The sequence below is a fragment of the Manacus candei genome, unplaced genomic scaffold, assembly GCF_025592945.1.
Source record: "Manacus candei isolate 608988 ecotype Guabito, Panama unplaced genomic scaffold, ASM2559294v1 h1tg000114l, whole genome shotgun sequence".
In the NCBI taxonomy this organism is placed as follows: Eukaryota; Metazoa; Chordata; class Aves; order Passeriformes; family Pipridae; genus Manacus; species Manacus candei.
In genome coordinates, this window is record NW_026138162.1 from 1,164,792 (window position 1) to 1,184,039 (window position 19,248).

Here is a 19,248-nt window from a genome sequence, read left to right on the forward strand (position 1 = left end):
TGATTATAGTTCCTCTGACTTCTGGCCCTTTCTACAAGACGTCATGATGAGCAAGCAGGAACTAAAAATACAGACGAGACATTTTGCAGACAGACATGAGCCTTGGGCTTCTGGCCAGTCACAAAACGCAGGGACAATTTTCATTCTTTTTTGGCAAGATATTTCTTGAGCTCATGAAAAAATGTTCAACTGAGACACAAAAGCTTCTTTGTTTGTCACCAGTTCTGCTCTGCAGGATAATAGCATGATAGTAAAATTGGCCCAATTAGAGTAAAGAAGCTGCAGAGCAGAATGTATAGCTTTTGTCAGTTTAAGTGACTACCACAAGTGACAAAATGTCATCTTCAAAATTTCACCTTGTCATCTCCTACATTGTGAATGATGCTTATTAGGACCCCCCAGGTTATTTAATCTGTCATGTTCTTAAAGTTAAATATTTTAGACCTTCCTTTTTCTCAGCAGTGCTGTCATCATTAACAAAACACAGAACAGCCTTCACCTTTAGAAGTGACAAAATGAGGATGTGTCTCAAAACCAATTAATAGCATCAGTGAAAGCAGAGCATCTGAATCTTTTGTATCTCATCCCCGAGAATAAAGCAAGAAGTTCTTTGTGGCAATTATTCCTCCTTTGCCAGAAGTTGGGAAGAAAGTAATCCATTGACATGGTGATACCACTCAGCAGTTTGTTGTTAAGTCTTGTTTCATATTGTTCCAGAGGAATCCAATTGCCTCAGTCCGTGAGCACTGTGTTTCCTTGATTTTATTTTAAATGCTCTAACCTTCGGATCAAAAAAAGAGTTGTTCGAATGAAGGATGCTGTTACATGCTGCAAATTACATTGTAGCTCATTACATTTCAAATAGAATCACTGATACACAGCAAAGTTTTAAACAGGCATACTAATGTACATGTAATGTAGTGTGGGATGGCAGGTGCTGATGGGGGTGGAGCAGGAGACAGTGGTTGGATTTAGCAAATTTTACAGGTAACTGCTGTGAACTTCAATCATATACCCCGAAGGAATGGCTGCACGTTACAGAATCTCTTCACAAATCCAGCTCTTGGCAAGAGTGAGCCTCAAGATTGCCAAGTCCCATGCGCTGATCAAAAGGCTTGCTGGGCATCCCACACTGCACTGTATTCCCCAGCCACTGGCTGCTCAGTACCGTTGCTCTTCCTGCTCAGTGGCTGCAAGTGCCAGAACCACATGCACCTACCATGTCCCTGGGGGTTCCTGAGATGAATCCATCTATATTTCCATATAGGCCACCAACGTTATTTCACTGAGAGCCAAAAATCTGACTCCACGTTGCATGACTCAAACAGGTCTTCTGCATTTCAACCTGGACCAAAACTGGAAACTCAGCAAAGCCCCAGGTTTTTTCTCTTGCATACATACACCTTTATGTTCTGTTCTGTCATTATCCAGTACCTCCTTCAGCCCCCACCCAGACTCCCTGTACTCTCCTCTTGAGTCATACTCTGCAATTAAAGCCTCATGTATCCCACTTGCACTTAGCAGCCCTACCATTAGCAGTTTTATGTAGACAGTAAACATTTGAGTTAGCATTTAGGAAGAAAACACTTCAAATTGTTTAGCAAAAGATTAGACTTCTGGGGTCAGCTATAACTGGAATACTGCTAGTCTCACTGTAAATTGCACTGCACAGCAGTACACATGCTGGCTGCAAGCAGAGAAATTCCCACAGAGTTTTTCCTCAGAGGAACAAACAAAGTTTATGCAGCATAAATATGTTAACCCTATTTTCCCCTAAAAGCATTTGCCCGTCAGATTTAAGACAGCAAGAGCTGGGCAAATTAATCAGATATGTCTTTGTGTGGTCCTTGCTCACAGGGTTCCTGTCAATAAAATTTCCTGAACTGACTGAAGTCTAACCTTTGCCCCTGATGACCCTCTTGTTGATCTTGCCCAGACCGACTATAACTTGAGCTCATTTTGCTGTTTCATCTTGCTGCATCACCAGCAGCTTCTGTGGCCCTTGCCTATCCAACCATGAGTTGACTCAAACCCCATGCTCTTCCCACCTCTAACTCTGTGTCCATTACAAAACCTTGCCATATTGACCAAGGCTGGGGAGCAGCATGTGTTTTCAGAGTCAAGACATACAACACACCCGTCCAAACACCTCCTTCACCTTCTTATAGTAGTCTGGGCCAGGTTTGCATGCTCTGATGGGTCAGACACCAAGGTATATGTCTTTGGACTCAAAGAGTGTCCACAACCTCTTCACCCCACAACAGCAGTGCTGCTCCAATGCTGCTCCACAGGCTGTGGGAAGCCACACAGTGCCAGCCTTTAGCTTCCATCTGGCCTGGTTCCAGGAGTACTGCGTTATACTTTGCACAGCAATGTAGATTCAAAGGGAGAGAGAAGCATGGTCTTGCACCCAGCCTGGTGGGCAGGGGATTAAGAAACCCTTTATTTAATTTTCCCTCCTTCACGGGCAAACACTTTAAGGATTAAGGTATTGAGTAATAGGAGGAATATATATCATTTCCCTTGTGCGCACTGATATTAAAAATAAAAGCAGTAAAATAAAAGCACCATTTCTAAAGAAAATGTAAAGGTAAGCAATAATGCAGGAAGTTAGTATGACTGCGTGCAGTCAGAGACTGTTGTCAAATTCTTTGATGGTTTTGTAAATATCTTGTCTACATATCATTCCAGTGGCTTAAAAATAAACTGGGAATCTTTTTTATCAGCAAAAAAGATAAATAGCCTTCACAAAAATGGTAATGTTTTAAATTCTACTAAGTCTGCCTGACTGTATATAGTGACAGTAAGCAACCCAAAACCAAGAAAGCAATGCCCAATAAACAAGTTCATGTACAGCAGCTCTGCACTCAAGAGATCAGGTTTTAGAAGTTTGTAGGTAATTTATTTTTTTAGGGAAAAAAAATATTTCCAAGTTCTGAAATTCTATGACCTCTTTGGAGGGCAGAATAAGCATTAAAAAAAAGGAGATCATAGCAAATTATTAATTCAAATTAACCAGATAATTATATGAAACTCTCGTGCATAAACCATGGAATTTCACACAGGGATTCCTGAATTTAATCTGCCAATTTATAATGGACATTTTTCGTTGCAAATAACCATTTAATCTGAATTGAAAGGGATATGAAAGTAAAGTTACTATGCGGAAAACTATTAACTATCATTATGTAAAAAAAATAATTTAATTTCCACTTCAGACTTTTATCTGTGGTTCTATAAAGTGGCAACAGTGCTCTGGTAAGGGCAAAGTTCAACTGCAGGACACAGAAGGAAGCATCATATGATTTTGGCAATTAAATAAAGTATCTGAAATATCAGAACATGCCATCTACTTGATAAGATGTTACTTTTCAGGGAAATGTAAAAATCTGTTTCAGGAGTAAGCAGCAAAAGAAGAAAATACAAGTGTGTATTTCTTTGAAAAGTATAGGATATCCTTTCTCTTCACAACCATTTTTATGACCTTAAATACTTCTCTACTCTATTAGTAAAGTAAGCAACTTGCTTTCAAAGCCGCCAAAAACATTTTTGAACTGAACTCCATTTACAGGATTTTTCATTAATTGTTTCCAGTCTCATTACAAGATTCTTTCCGTTTCAACATGTTTTGGATCTTAGCGCTTCTGGAAATCAACCAAACCTACAGCTCTAGCGAAAGCTTATCTGCAGAGGAGTCTCTAGATGTAGTGTGTGTTACAGTTTCCCACCATTTATCACAGCTTCTCTGCCTGAGGTTAATGCTTTCAGAGCAAAGCTGGCAGAACAGCTTAGGTAAGACTTCCTCACCTGTTTCAGTACCAAATCAACTGGGCAAACTTGAAACACTTTAAAAACTGCTGTTATTTAATAAATGAAGGTGAAATAGATGATAGAGCACTACAAGGGTTGAGGACCTCTCTCATCACACATTCTGCCAGCTCTGGAGGAAGAGGCAATGTTCGGCAAAGACAACTGCTAATGGACACCTGAAAATGTGAAAAAAATCACATCACATCCAGTGGCAATCATTTGTCTGCAGTCTGCTACTAAAAATTAACACACAATCATGCAAATGACTCATCCTGAGAACAAATCGAGCTCAGCAATACAAAAGCTGATGCTTGGTCATACTATAAGATCTTCAGAAACATCAAAGGACAAGCTTTGGTTTTGAAGTTATTCTCTAGAAACTAGATTTACAACAATCAAGAAGATTAAACCCTCCCTTCTTGCCTAGTTTCCCATTACATGAGGCACACTTGTTCATTCCAGACAGTTTCCCAATGACAACCAGGACCTCAGAGCACCAGTGAGGCAAAAATAACCAAATCCACTGGCTGTTGCAGTTGGAAAAAGATATGGAAGGGAAATGGTTTTTAAGAGCTTTTGCTAAAACATTACATTTAAAAAAACCCTTGTGTGTCACCCAGTGTGTTTGCTGCAAGCACTGATATGCATCATTTACTTTCTGCTGTAACCTTGAGGACAAAGACTCAGTTTTTGCCCTAGAAAATAACACCAGTTACATTTTATCCATCTATTGGGAATATTTACTTTACCATGTACAAAACTGATTAATGTCTACAAAAATTTTCCATTTAGAATTCAGCCAAGCATAGTATATGCATTGCTTATTCCGAGGAGTATTGCACCTTTTTTTTCTTTTTTTTTTCTTCTTCACAATCTTTTGCTCTTAAGCATAATCCACTTCTTGTTTCTCTCTTCAACTCTTTTTTGACCTTTTCTACTTACCTCTAGGAATATAAAACTGGAACATTTCATCAAATGTAAGCATTAAAAAAATATTAAAGCATTTTCATTTAAAAATCTTAACTAATTTTTTGAAGGACATAGTATTTAATCTTATGTGAAGCTAACTCAGGTTTGGCATGATAAGGTGGTCTAGATAAACCTCATTATATAAGTAGGTAGCATAGCAAAGATACAAAATATTACTAAGCCTCACAGTAATAAAAGGCATATTTCAGGTTTTGAGACATTACCTGTTTTCTTTCCCCTACTTATAACTATCTGTAAGCTCTCCTCTCCCTTGTATCTAGAAATACAAAATTAAATATTTTATCAAAAGTTCCTACTATATTGTAAAGCTTTAAAATTGATCAGTTTCTTATTTGCTATTTTAGGAAAATGGGCTGGAAGAATAATCCATCCTCTTTCCAGTACAGAGTCAGTGTTATCTTTGTCACTTCTGAAGTAAGTGGTTTTTACCTGCTGGTACTAAAGAGTCCATAATGGAGAACAGATTATTAACTTTCTCACTTCAGAAGTTTTCTACATAGGTTTTCTACACATTGGGTCTTTTCAGCCTTTTCCAGATTAAACAAACCTGATGACTTCAGAGCTTCTTCACAGGCCATGCTTCCAGCAAACTCCACTTGCTGCTGTCCTGCCAGTTTATTAAAATATATCCAAAAGGTGTTGTCTATAAATTAGAGGTACATTCTTGAGGTGGTTGCTATCTGAAATAGGATGACAATATTTATTACTTCTCCAAACTTGATCAGTAGATGCCAAAACACTCAAACAGACTCCTGCAAAGATTTTATTTTTCTCTGTTGCGACAGAGATATGAATTAGCTTCTGCTACTTATGTGTTTTCTGTGTCAGAGTGCTTTCTGTAAACTCTATCACCTTTTGAAGAACACAACACTAGATGTTTAGTTTATTTTTATTATTTAAAGTTCCATTATCCAGAATAATGGAATTTTTTTTTCTTAAAACTAGCAGTGGTCCAGAAAAAAAACAAGTTGGAAACTTTGCAAATGAAAAAATACAAAACTAAATCAACAGTCAACAAGTAAGATCAGCTATATAGTGTCTTAATCAACAAAATTATGCTGTATATTGAAAGGCTTTCTATTTTGAGTGTTTATGATGAAACTAGACATAGCAATTTCAGATTTGTTTTTTGGCTAGGAAGTCACTATGAGCCTGAGCAGCCGTATCGCATCTTCTCCAAAAGCTGAATAGTTGATTCTGTGGATAGAAGTTTTCTGTTAAGAATCTGTCATACATATTAAACAGAAATGTTAAGAAGTTTTCCACAGACATTCTGAAAAATGGTAATTGTACATCACTTTAAAACATGAGCATTTTTCACATAGTACAGTATTTCCCTAAAGAATGAAATTCCAGCTCTGTCTCTGAAGGAAGATAAAAGTTTGCCTACATGAAAAGTACTCCAGAGTAGCTATTTCTGATTAAATGCAGGAGTGGGCCTTCTAAAACTGAGCTAATGCTGCCTGCTTACAAATAAGTAAACATATTCTGAAAAGGGATTAAGTTTATTTGGTACAAACAGTCTAATTTTCAGTCAAGATCTCCAACATCATATACAAATTAATTGCATAATGTGAATAAAGAGGAAAAGGGTTTTTTTGCTTTAATTTAAACTGTGCTTTGATAGAAATTAATTTTGCATCTAAGTCATAATTCCATCCACATTTCTGGTGCAGCATAAATGCCAGCAATGGAAAAGTGTCAAAGCCCTGTAGATCAATGGGTTGTACAAAGCAGGGAAAAATACACTATCTGGGAGCTAATTATTCAGGTTTTTAATAGATATAATTATTACTGGAATTTTTCAAAATATTACTATATATTATTTAACTGCCTTCATTAAGTGTACATTATTTAATTTTATAGTAATTTTATCTCCAAATATGTTTTCAATTTAGCAAAAATTCTATGAAGTTTTGGGCCTCAGTCATTAAAGCCATCCTAAGTCATCAAGTTTTATATTTTTGGGCAAATTAATCAAAACAATAAAGAGTTCTCTGAGTCATATTAGAATAAGATCAGTAGGTGCTGATGTTTCAGCAGCAAACTACAGTGAATGTTTTTAGACATGGGGTTTACACTCAGGTTCTCTCTTGGTTAGATGAAGAGTCACTCACTATCAAATGATAGCATCAGTCTAGCACTCTTTGGAGCTCTAAATTATTCAAAGTATGTTAGAACTACCTATAAACCCCTGACTTGTATTACCAATGGACATACATACAAGGTTTGCTCTTCAGAGAAAATATCTATATCTCTGCAGCCAATTCTGTTACAAGCAAAAAGCACAAAAGAAGCTCCTTTTGAGCAGAATTTCAATCACACTGAAGTATCATTATGTATTTGAATTGTCTCCTTTTTTTCTGGGAAGCCTTAAGTTCAAGGGAAGGATGTAATATTTCAGAATGATTTGTATTTGCTTATCTACCATGAGGCACTTGAAGCTGATTCAAGACATGGGTGGGAGCAATGTGGCAACACAAGGCTTGGCAGATGGGCTGGTGACCTCTCAAACTGTAGGAAGATCTTCAATGCCAGTCAGAAGGGTTAGACACCATGCTTTTCCATCAGAGATTGTGGAAAATGATACCCAGCCCAGATACTGAGCAGGTCTGCAATTTCTTCTTTCCTATGACTTCTCCTCAAGAATCTTGATATTGTCTTTTTTTTCCCCTTAGACCCACCCACTTTTGCCAGAAAAGGTTGGGAAACAAACACTCCAAGTGTGAGAGATCTAGTGAAGCACAGACTACCTCATCACAGATCATCACCTTCACTGCGAAGACCTATCTGTGAAGGTTTCATGTAGGGGAATCCCCAATGGTGATGTATTTGTTCTTATGCATGGTGGAAACATTATGGGGGGAATATTTCGTCCTTCCTGCCACCACATTAAACCCAGCTTTCTCTGAATTCATTTGCAACCTGCTCTATCCGTTTCGTTTTCATCTCACCTAGCGAGATGCAGCTATCTAGCTGCTAGCAGTGACATGAGAACAATACTTTATGTAAATAACTTGAAAGTGAAAGTTGTCATTAGTGCAGGTAATTCTGAAAGCAAGTGAAACAGCTTTTTGCAATAAGAACCATTAATGAGACTGTTGCTAGGACTGTAGTCTGATTCAGAATATGCCTTTTTGGCTTTCTTATTTTTCACTGCTTTTCAGGAATACAACTCCCCAAATGGTAATGCTTTCTTCTATTGCAGCAAAAAGTATTAGAGAAGCTGTTCATCTCCTTCTGCCTGAGCAGGACAGACACTCGAGCACAGCAGAACACATTAGAGCATATTTCATCTGAACATGCACAGTCCCATGAAACATTCTTGTGCAGATGCCAACTTCCAATGGCTGAACACAGCAAATTGGTCTCAACTGAAGATGAAGAAAGGAAGAGCTAGCTGTTTTGTGTAAACCAGATATAGGAACGTAGGTTAGAAGGGCTGTGTGGAGATTGTCAGGTCCAGCACCTATCAACATTTAGCAGCTCAATCACCAATGTGATAGAGGGTATTCTAAAATTCCAGAGAAAGTTACTTTTTGGAGTGGGAAGTGGGATTTCTAAATGTAGCACCTGAGTCAGATGTACAGGATAACTACAAGGAGAAGGCACCTAAATGATGTGAAGAAAAACACAAGGGAGAAAGGAAGTTGAAAATGGAATGAGATGTAGCAAAAAATACAGAAAAATACTCATACTTCCAGAAGAATACCATACCCACACTGTGTGGTTTTTTTAGGACCTGTTGCTCTCTGCCTCATATTGTGTATCCCTGTTCCCTTCATTAAATGTGGTGTAATGAAATACACTCCGTGATTACATTTCTCCAGTTTAATAGGAAAGTTGTTGGAATATGAATCACTACCTTAAATACTTTCACTTCACTCTTTTGAAGAATAGCTGTTAGACTGAGACCAAATGTACAGTCTGCTTTACCCTGAAGTAAGTTTTATGGTTTTTTGTTTTCACGTAGGGATCAAGACATAAAATAATTTTCTGTAATTTCCTAGGGAGACTGAGAAGAGAAAGAGCTTTCAGCCTTTTAAAGGAGTGAGCTAACATGGCATTGTGACAAAGTGTTATACTGTGTGTATGACAAGTGAAAGGACTTGTAATGAATCAGAAACACGAGCCTGGAAACTCTGTATTTTTTCCAGATATTGCCTCCATTTTCCCAAGGAGAAAGCATTCCTTTCTGGCCCATCACAGTGTAGAATGTATAGAAAAGTTTAACCCTGTATCCTTACAACAAAAATATGTGTTCTGCCTTACTTCAAAACTACTCATACACTATGCTTTCAAATGTATGAGTTTAATCTCTGTGGAACTCAGTTTCCATTCCTTACTAGTTACTGGACAGTGAAAAAAACCCTGCAAACCACAAACCCACAAGACAATTGTAAACAAACACTATGACAGATGATGTGGAAGAGAAAGGAAGAGCTAAGTGAAATTATTTACTGATTTCAAGTAATAAGAAAGACTAAAATTACTGGACTGAATGAACTGTAAAGAAAAAAAAGATGAAAAAATATGTAGCATATGAGATGTGAAATTTTCCTAGAATAATCACTGTAAAATTATTTTTTCTATACCAGAAATTCCATATATTTCATACAAAAGTGTGTGTCCTGCCTCTACACTGGAAACTATTGGAGTTTCCAATATTCAAAGAGACTGTCTGTATAGAAAGACACTCTAGAACGACCACCATAGAAGACCTCTTACCAAAGTTTATATAATGGTCAATTTTACTATCTTACACAAGATTCACGGTAGTATTTCTAAGTCTATGTTTATTTAGAACATGTTGTTTTTCAGAAGGGACCAACATCTGCAATATGATATGAGTCTTGAATCAAAAGGAACAACTCGTACAGCCAGTGACTTTCCCAGCCACACATCATCAGGTTCAACAGAAGAACAATTAAGGTCTTTTGAATATTAAAACAACAACTAATTTGGAAGGAAATTCCAAAGAACTTAGATCTTAGACACTAACTGTCAATGAGGATTTTCATAAGTCTCCATTTAGTTTGGTATTCCATCATGTCTGCAAAACAAGCCCATAATAAATTAAGCTGCAGATGAAAGGGGCTACTGTTCATGAGCTTTTTCCAAATCTAATCTAGGATCCAGTGTAGGGTTGACAGTATCAACACCAACTGTGAGTTTCTGAGAGGACAAAGGCAGATGGAGTTAAAGCATGATGCTAGGAAGAAAGAAAGAAGACAAAGCTTTCTCAGCAGTAAGGTTACTCAGCTGACATATCTGAGTATTTCTGAGCAAGAAAAATACTGGTTTGTTGGTATTTTTATGTCTCTAGTTATGCAAGCAAAACACTGTGATCATATTGTGAATAAAAATTTTACTAAAACCACAGCTGTTTCATATACTAAACTTTTCATCCTAATTTTAAAAAAAAGTAACAGGGGCCTATTTTGGCCTTTAATAATGTAAATATACTTTAAAAACATTAACTTGTTATTAGTTTCAAAGTTTGAGCAAAATTTTCAGGCACAATATTATTTCACAAAAGATTGAATTAATCTATTTTATTTTGTACTGAAGTGAACTAGAAGCACATTTATAGATACAATTTATCTATACACACACAAGAAATTACAAATATCTGGGTAAAAAGGTGTTTGTCATATCATATTTTATTGCCAAATTTTATTACAAGACCCGTTCTTGGAACCTCACTTAGCTACTGAGTATCAAAAACAACCATTGAAGACCATAGGTAGCATTCTCCATATCTTTTGAAAAGCAGACCCTGATATAAAGCCCAGGTTAGAGGCTTGTAGCTGTGTACCTTAACTCTTTCTATTCACATTGTAATCTGTTTATAAGAATGCTGGTAATTTTTCACTTAAAGTTTGAAACTTCTCAGGCAAGAAGTTGTATTTTTTTTAAATAAAAATGTGTACAGATCAACTATTGCTAGAAGTTACTACAAGCACTGAGGTAGGGTAAACTCTGAAACAGCAGTACATTTATGGGTGAGATAGGTTGTAGACCAGGGAATCTACAAATTGGCGGTCTACTTAGGTAACACCCAAGTATCAAGAGAAAACCAAGACCTTTCTATAATCTGCCCTATCTTCTACCTTCACTAAGTTTACAGGATCAAAAGTACATTTCAGGGCAGCTTAACAGTCAGCAGACTTAAAACAGAGAGAAATATCCATTCAGCTGATGTTCAGGCTCTCATCGATCTCAGTGAAAGCTGGGAGAAAATAAAAACCTTGCACAGCAAGCAGATTATAGCGGTGGGTGGAAGAGAGCCAGCACAGCTCTTGGGTGGTAGGGACAACAGGTAGCATCAGAGAGTTTCTGACCGGCTTTCCATGACCATCTTCTGTCCTATCCTTGATGTGGTGTGCCCAGCTCTCACCCCTATTCTTCTACTACCCCTAAACCCACATCCTGCACATGTCCATTTCTCCCCTTGTCCTCCTCTCCTTTGTTCATCCCCATCAAACTGTTCAACACAGAATGTCTCTGTTATGTCCTTCCTTGCACTTAACTCTTTCTAGCTCCCAGAAAGCTTTTCCTCCTCTCATGGAGGAGCAGCTGGGTCAGTAAGTGCAAGGGTGTGAGGAGGACCCAGCAAAAGGGCCCTTCCTGGGCAAGACTGGGTGTGAAGAGCTGGGAAATAGGAGGAGGGCTGGATGAGGAAGGAGCTGACTTCCATCTGCTCTGGAAGGCTATAAGAACAACTCAGCTGCTCACAGGAATACAGCATCAGCCTAGGGGGATGCAGATATAAGGTCTGAGTGTAAGATTTTACAAGACTTATTATAGACAACAAGAGGTATGTGACATACACAGGTCAGTGAGGAAAAAATAAAGAAAAAGAATCATAATAGGCTAGGTGGAATAGGAATGCCAAGAGCCATTAACTAAGACTGTGACACATAGCCTTCCACTTAAAATCAAACCAAACTGATTTACAGTGGAATTTAAGTTTAATTAAGATATGGTATTAATGCAATAATGACAATTGTCTACAGGAGACAATTTATATATGGAATTACTCCTTTATTTAAAAACTTCATATATAAATGTTAAATCTATATCATCTCATTGGAGAAATACTACAAAATAATTTTAGGAAAACAACCAGAAATGTTACAAAGGCCAAAAGATCTCTACCCCCACAGTAGTATTTATTCTTCAAAAATTTTAGTGTCAAAGACTGATTTCATATTTTTTATTTTTCTGATTCTCATATCTGAGACTGATAATATTACTGTCATCTCTCTTTCCTCCCTAGCATTCCTTCCTAGGAAACTTATTTTTTCTCTTGGCAAACTTGTCAAACCTGAGGGACCAAATGCTTCTAATCATGACAGAAGATTCTATGTCTTTTTTCATCCTCTTATTTTTTGGTTCCCTCTTGAAGAAACTTATCAAATCTGCTTCCTTCCATATGGAACATTTCTGAAATACTGTGAGGAACAGCCAACAGTAGCCACTTCAGATATGTTTAGCTTGTTAACTCTTTTTTCCCTTGCTCAACTCGAGGATTGGGTATGTCAACACAATAAAAGTATTTTGATTCATAAGACTGCATTTTCCAGTTTTCATAATTGGATCCTTTTTAAGTGAACAAAATTGTCATGTGAATCCGTAATGTGTTAAACTGGTCACTACAGATAGAAAGTAAAATATCTTAGTCAGAAAGGAAGCCCACAAATAACTAAGGAGTTACTACTACACTGTTCCCACCCTCCCATTCCCATCCGCCTTCGGAAAAACCTTTAAGAACTCCTCTTGAGTGAATGAAGCAGTATAAACTTAGATTAGAGTGAAACCAGACTAAAAATAACTAGATCTCAAACAGAAGTAGCTTTTTTATTTAAGCATTACTTGCTAATAAGCTGGATCAGATAATTTTCATCCGGAGGAGTCTAAGGGTTGTGTTGAAGCTCTTAATTTTTGCAGAGTCTTACCTGATTAAAAAAAAATCACCACATCACAGTAATCAAACATGATATCATCTTTCACTAAATGAAGCAGCATTGAAATGTACAGAAGCACCATTTGATATAAACTCAGTCTATGAAATTAGCAGTGTTTCAGTCATTGCTTGAATAATTCTGCATTTGAAATGCAAAATGTACTTCCTGTTAAAGTATGTTGGCTATTATTTTGAAGATGCCAGATGGAAATAATTCCCTCTTAATCTTGTGAAAACTCAGAACTCTCATCAAGTATTCACATACACATTGAGCTAAACCTAAGAAATTTATATCCCTAGAAGATTTATAAGATTCAATGTCACATCAGTGGTACTGAAAATGAGAGAGAAAGAGAGAGAACATCCTGGCCCAAATCCATTTCATTAATGCCTAGGGAAGGAAGCATTAAATGCAACTATTCACCTTAGCTTACTTGATGTTTTTCACTGAACAAAATTGCCTCTCTCATACCTTTATTTACTAAAATACAAACCAAATTCTCTTCTTCTTTCTGTATGTCTGTATGTCTGTCCATCCTTCATGTGAGAGAGAGCAAGAGAATAATAAAGTTTATAGAAAAAACATGGGATTTTTTGCAGAATTTTCTGCTTTATCTCAGTTAATCCAGACATGCTTATTACAAGGTTTATGCTTACTAGAGGTTAGGTGGTCATAAAAACTAGTAATTTTAGGTTCAGTCTTTAAAAATCTATACTTTTTTGCAAGGTCTTGCTTTCCATTGCAGCAACTGGTTTCTGTAACCTGTGACTTTCACATTCTGAGCTGTGCTACAGCCCCAGCCCATATCAACCAGAACTCTCAAGCTACCCATGAAACAGCACCCAACTTTTTAAGCAGTAGTTTTCACTGAAAGCGCACATTACTAGATTGTAACTTTGTCTGTGCTGCCAATGACAATGTCCCCTGGGAGCATTCCCTGAAGTCCAGGCCAAGTTGCTCAGCATGGGTCACATTCTCACTGCAGATGGTGGTGCACTTTGAAGCACACAAGCTGTATGCACGCTGAGTAATACTCAGCTCAAAGCCGTCCTCTGATTGTCCTCTGAATCTCATGCAGTATGCAACTGAAAGCTGTATAATTTTGTTGTGATTTTTCTGTTGAAAGCACCTAAACTGAGATTGGTGCAGAGCCCAACAGGGTGTTAGTAATGTAGTAGTAGACATTCCATACACTGGGATATACAGTAAAGGTGAGAAGAGTTAGCTGAGGACTTCAAAACTGCTGGGACAGTGTCAAAGGCAGGACAGAATAGGGAGAAACTTTGTCCAGAGAAACTTTGAGAAATCATTACTGAAGCAAAGCACTTCCTGAGCTACATCACAGAGGAAGAATTGATGAGTTTGTTCTAAACAAGAATTTGGGAATTAACACGTTTATTATGTGTTAAAGAAGATGGGATCTGAGGGAAACCACAATGAAGTCACTGTCAGCTTGTCTTCCCTGTCTGCTTGCTCTGAGTTGGAGGCATACTTGTTTTTCCCAAATTCTAAAGAGGATTTGTGAACCTGTCTCTTACCTACCAAAACCTCACATTGTGTAACACAGTCTGCATCATCTATCACAATTCCTGTTTGTGTTTCTACTTTTAGCATTATATCTATACAACAAGAACAAAGTTTGCAGAAAGGCTTCTGCTGTCTACTGGTTTGCTTTGCTTGAGGGAACTTTTCATAATGAATGGTCTTCTGATATTGCCCAAAGATAATAGGAAAAAGAGTTTTCCCTTTATATAGGTAAAGTCTTTTTAATGAATAATTATTGGGTAGATTTGGTTGATGAAAAACATGAGGTTTTTTTAAACTCAGTTTTGTCTTAGTTAGCTATCATTTTTACTCTTTAGTAAGGGAGTAAAAACTATCCAAGAGGATTTGGTCAAAAAGGGCATGATACTCCAGCCTGCCTCAGTACCTCCAGAAAGCTGAGTGTGAGTCAAGGGTTCCCAAGCCAGCTGTTTTTCAGGAGAGCAGTGGTTTTGTTTATGGCTTGGGTCTCTAAATCATATTCCTGGACTAGATTTCTTATTTCAATTCTTGCATAAAGCAGGGGTGATGCTGTGCCCAGGCCACTGAAATCCTCTAAATACCCTGTTCTTGCCTTCTCCACAAGAATAAAATGACATTGGGGCTGAGGGGATCAACCTTGTCTCTCTTTGAGCCATGTTTTCTGTTGTTGTCTTCATCAACATAGATTATGGGTTTGATCCCTTTTCAGTAACCTGGTATTTCTCCTCATGCAGGCAATCCTTTCCAGGAACTAGCTTAAAGTGTTTCCAGGTTTCATAGGTGCATGGGTTCTGGTTGTGGTGTTTTTATGCATTCATTTAAATATACGAATAAAAAATATATAAGGATTGTGTTCTGTGGGAAAAATGCAGTGTTTTTTCTATTTCTTCAGCATGATTTTCTAATAAATGAGACAATATGTCATTAGCTTTGAATGATGTGCTACTGAGTGGGCATCTTGAATTAGAACTGCTTTATTAAAGAAGACTGACAGTAAAAGAAGTACTAAAAGGGCACTGAAGAAGGTTTTTAAAGGGATTAATATTGTTGACCCCTTCAAAATGAATTAGGACAGTGTTGTACCATTTCTCTTTGGAGAGAGCAGTCTCATTTTTGGTGATCCTGTAACTGCTTGAGATAAGATTTTAATTTTTTTTTATTTATGTGCATTGCTCTTAACACAGAGAGGTTAGACAACAGAATTACAAAGATATATGTTTCTTTAAAAAAAAAGGAAGGCACGTATTTGTTTACTTTTTTGGTCTGCTGGACAATACAATGGTGGGAGGCAGTTTATTACAACTTTTCCCACAGGCCTGCCCTTGGGAATAGCTCTCTATAAAATCCCGCTCTTGTGGCCCTACAGAAATAGAACATAGTGCCTTTTTTAACTTGATAATTACCACACCAGGCACCCTGCAGCAAATGAGCTAGAACAAAGCTGTGTCCTGTAGCCTGATATGTATTTCTCTGAATACATCCATGTGCTTTCATAATGGAATATTTAGGGAAAGTGGTACAGCCACAAAGTGTATAAACAAAGAAAATGTGACATTCTCAGCATTTTTTTAGTGTCCTAAATGGAAGTGAATTTTTAAATGGAAGCAATCATTTTAACTTGGCCTTTCTGATAAGGTCTGTCACAGTCAGCCTAGCTGAGACATGAAATACCTACTCTCCACCTGTAATGTTTAATATAATGCAAAAAGTAAGAAAATATTTATGTAGCATCACAAAACATCCATCAACACACTGGCACTAAGTGTATACAATCCCCAGAGCAGTCTGCAAGGAACACAAAACCTAGCCAAACCCCAGAGATGGTAATGTAGATTCCTTGGGATTATGTAGATCATCTCCTGAAGCTGCAGAAATGCTAGTGGTTTTAGATATTATAAAGAGCTTGCAAGAATTTAACAGGACAATGGGAGAGAAAAACCTTTTTTCACAGAGTAAGGTTAAATGATATATTCAAAGTGACTTTTATCAGGGTAAGGTTTTTACAGTCTCCTAAGATGTTCTGAGTAATCCCCTTGGGTCACTGATTTTCTCAGATTTTAACTAAAAGAGATAATCAAATTGAGCTCTTCTGCTCTCCAGTGTCATTCTGTTTGCATTTGCATATGCAAATTGCTTTCTGCCTGAAGTTCTGCAGAATCTGCTAGGACCCTGTAAGGGAGGGAAAAACACAAAATAGAAGAAAAGCAGATGGAAAAGTAGATGCAAGTTCTGCATAGGTTGTCACTTCTCATTTCTGTGGAACATATTTATGCATAAGCTGCTAAATTCAGGGTTGTAGCCAAGTATTCAGATATACTGTGATGGATGTGGTGATCAATTTTTGAGAAGGTAGAAAGGGTTCTAACCCAAACCGATACTTTTAAGTTAAACAAATTATGTTATCTTTTTTTTTGCATAACCAAAATATTTACAAATATTACCTGCTTATATGATATGGTCTTTTCTTTTTCACGTAGGCATAGTCTAAACTAGGCTAATGCTGTTTACTATAAAAATCTAGGCCTGTAATCAACACACATTTGCAACAATGTTGTGAAAATGCTATTTCTAGAAAATAACAGCGTTAATGTGAAGGGATACCAATCATTGACTTAGGAAGTAGGAAAATACAACACATGACTTAGCTACTTGCTCAGCTCACCTCGAAAATAATCTTTCATTTACTGTATGGGAAAATAAGGTTAGCTCTGGATCATACCCAAGAGACATTAACTTTTCCAGGTTAGATAAAGCAGACAGATTTCTGGTGCCAGGAACATTGAAACTTTGCCCAAAATTCCTGCATCTTGCAGAGGGAACTTTAATTCTGCTAAACCTCATCAGGAGAATTATGGTATTTCTGAAGCAGGAACAGCAAATCCAGGATTTTCTTCCATGAATGTACTCAGACAAAACTGGGTTGTTTACAAAACAGACTTCAGACAGGAAGGCTCTGAAGCATCTTTCAGCTTCCTAGCTGACCTCTGCAGGATGGATGGATCTTGAAAGCTAAAATGCTATGTGGATATATGTTACCTCCTTTTGTTCTGAATGTTTTCGAAACAGTGTCATGTATTTATATTTGGTAAATAAATACTTCTTCTGTTTGTTCTTACATCGGATGGTTTGAGAAAAAAGCTTATTTAAGTGTGTTGCATGACCCCACAGCATTCCATTCTTGCTGATACAGAGGGCTTAAAAGCCCTCCTGGCCCAGGCTGACAACATTCAGTTTCCCAATGCGCCTTATTAAAGGATCGAAGAGTAGTAGTAAGAGCACGCTTTCATGTAAGCTGAACAAGCTGATTTTAAGGGTGTTAATGCAGATGTCTGAGAACAAAAGAGATTTTTCCAGTGAGGAGCTAATATAATTTGATTTCTAACAAAAGATAATTTCTTTCATGAATTACACATCAGCTTTATTGTGATGAATACAAATATTATTTAGTGCAGTGTTAGTTTAGCAATACAAGTTAGTCCATCAATGTAATATAATAAAGGTGCCAATAATGATACTTGCATTACATTTAATTTCAATTTCCCTTTAGCACTTTCATACTTTACTATCCCATATTTTTATTGCTATAAATAGAATTAATTAAAAAGCCTCATATATTTTACTTCCACTATACATGGCTGAAGTAAGCCCCAGTTGGTATTACCGAAATCATCATAATCATAAATTACCTATTACTTCTCATTTTGCAGGTATATGGACAAGATAATATAGTAATTTTCAGAAGTTTTTTTCTGAAGCACTCTGGGAATGATCCTCAATGACAATAGTCTTAGGTTATCATCCGTGTTGCCCAACAAATATAATATACTTTGATTCTGAGTTAAACACAGTGCTTTAGAAATTTCTTTTAAGGGTTTGTATAAATAGGACACACATGACACCTGCATGCATGGATTTGGGATTTTTTAAAAAAAGTTGGTTTTGATCAAAAAGGAAAGACGAGCAAAGACTGGCACAGAACAGCTGTCCAGCAATGAAATAATCACACTCCAAAGACCACCATACCTAACCTGAAGATGTTTGTCCAAAATATAACTTTTTAAAAAGACTTACAAAGTGTTGTGGCTGAAAAAACAGATGCTACAAGTGTCACAAAAGTAAAATACTTATTTTTGAGTTAATGCAATAAATAAATTTAAATAAATATGTGCAAAAATAACATCTTCCAATTTAATACTTTGTAAAAAAGTTAATGCAAAATTTTTATATTATCCTTGCTGTTAATCCCAGGAGATGTAAAAAGATGCCAGATACAGCTCTGAAGTAAGTATCCACCCTCCTTCACTTAAAAGTGCTTTCAATGCTAACATGAGATAGTGTTTGTAATCATGACATAACACAGTGTTCAGGAGACATATTTAGATACCTTCTCCAGAGCAACTAAAAACATATCAAGAAAAAGAAATTTGAAATAAGGTTTTGAACTTAACCTGCAGCAGAGTTACATGTGTCCCTCCCCAAACATACCCACAGCTGAGCTGCTCTGTTTGACCACTACCATCTACTGCTGCTCCTTCCTTAGAATTCAGAAGACCTGCAAGCTCCCTCCAGCCTTTGCTGGGCTTGCTCACACCAGGCCCTTCTTGGGGCTACCATGAGTATTGTAGCAGCCAGCACCCATCTCAGAGCCTCCTGTTTGCATGTACATCATTATAATCCTCCATAATCCTCCACACTCCTCCCAAACAACTCTGATTTCTCAGTCTGACACAGTTTTTCCTTTCCTCTCTCTGCCTCATTTGCATATGGAGGCTTTCCCTCTGTTGCTATCACAATTTTTTAAGGGTGCTCAGCCCACACAGGTCTTCCCTGCTCTCTTCTAATAAAAAAAAAACCTCTTGTTTGTAAGTAAGTGATTAAAATATAGCATCCCACCTACTTTCCTCTGAATTTTTCACTATCTGGTTGCTATGGTACTGAAGGCTTGTGGGGGTTG

At 37.2% G+C, this 19,248-nt stretch overlaps 1 long non-coding RNA gene across 1 annotated transcript; it reads right to left on the reverse strand.

The window, feature by feature from the left end:
* Nucleotides 1-268: 268 nt before the first annotated feature.
* On the reverse strand, nucleotides 269-5,440 carry LOC127461882 (uncharacterized). Its single transcript, XR_007900221.1, has 3 exons — nucleotides 5,348-5,440; nucleotides 3,808-3,986; nucleotides 269-781 (listed from the first exon to the last, which is right to left on the reverse strand). It is a non-coding gene; the product is annotated as an uncharacterized LOC127461882 (long non-coding RNA).
* Between the last annotated feature and the right edge of the window lie 13,808 nt (nucleotides 5,441-19,248).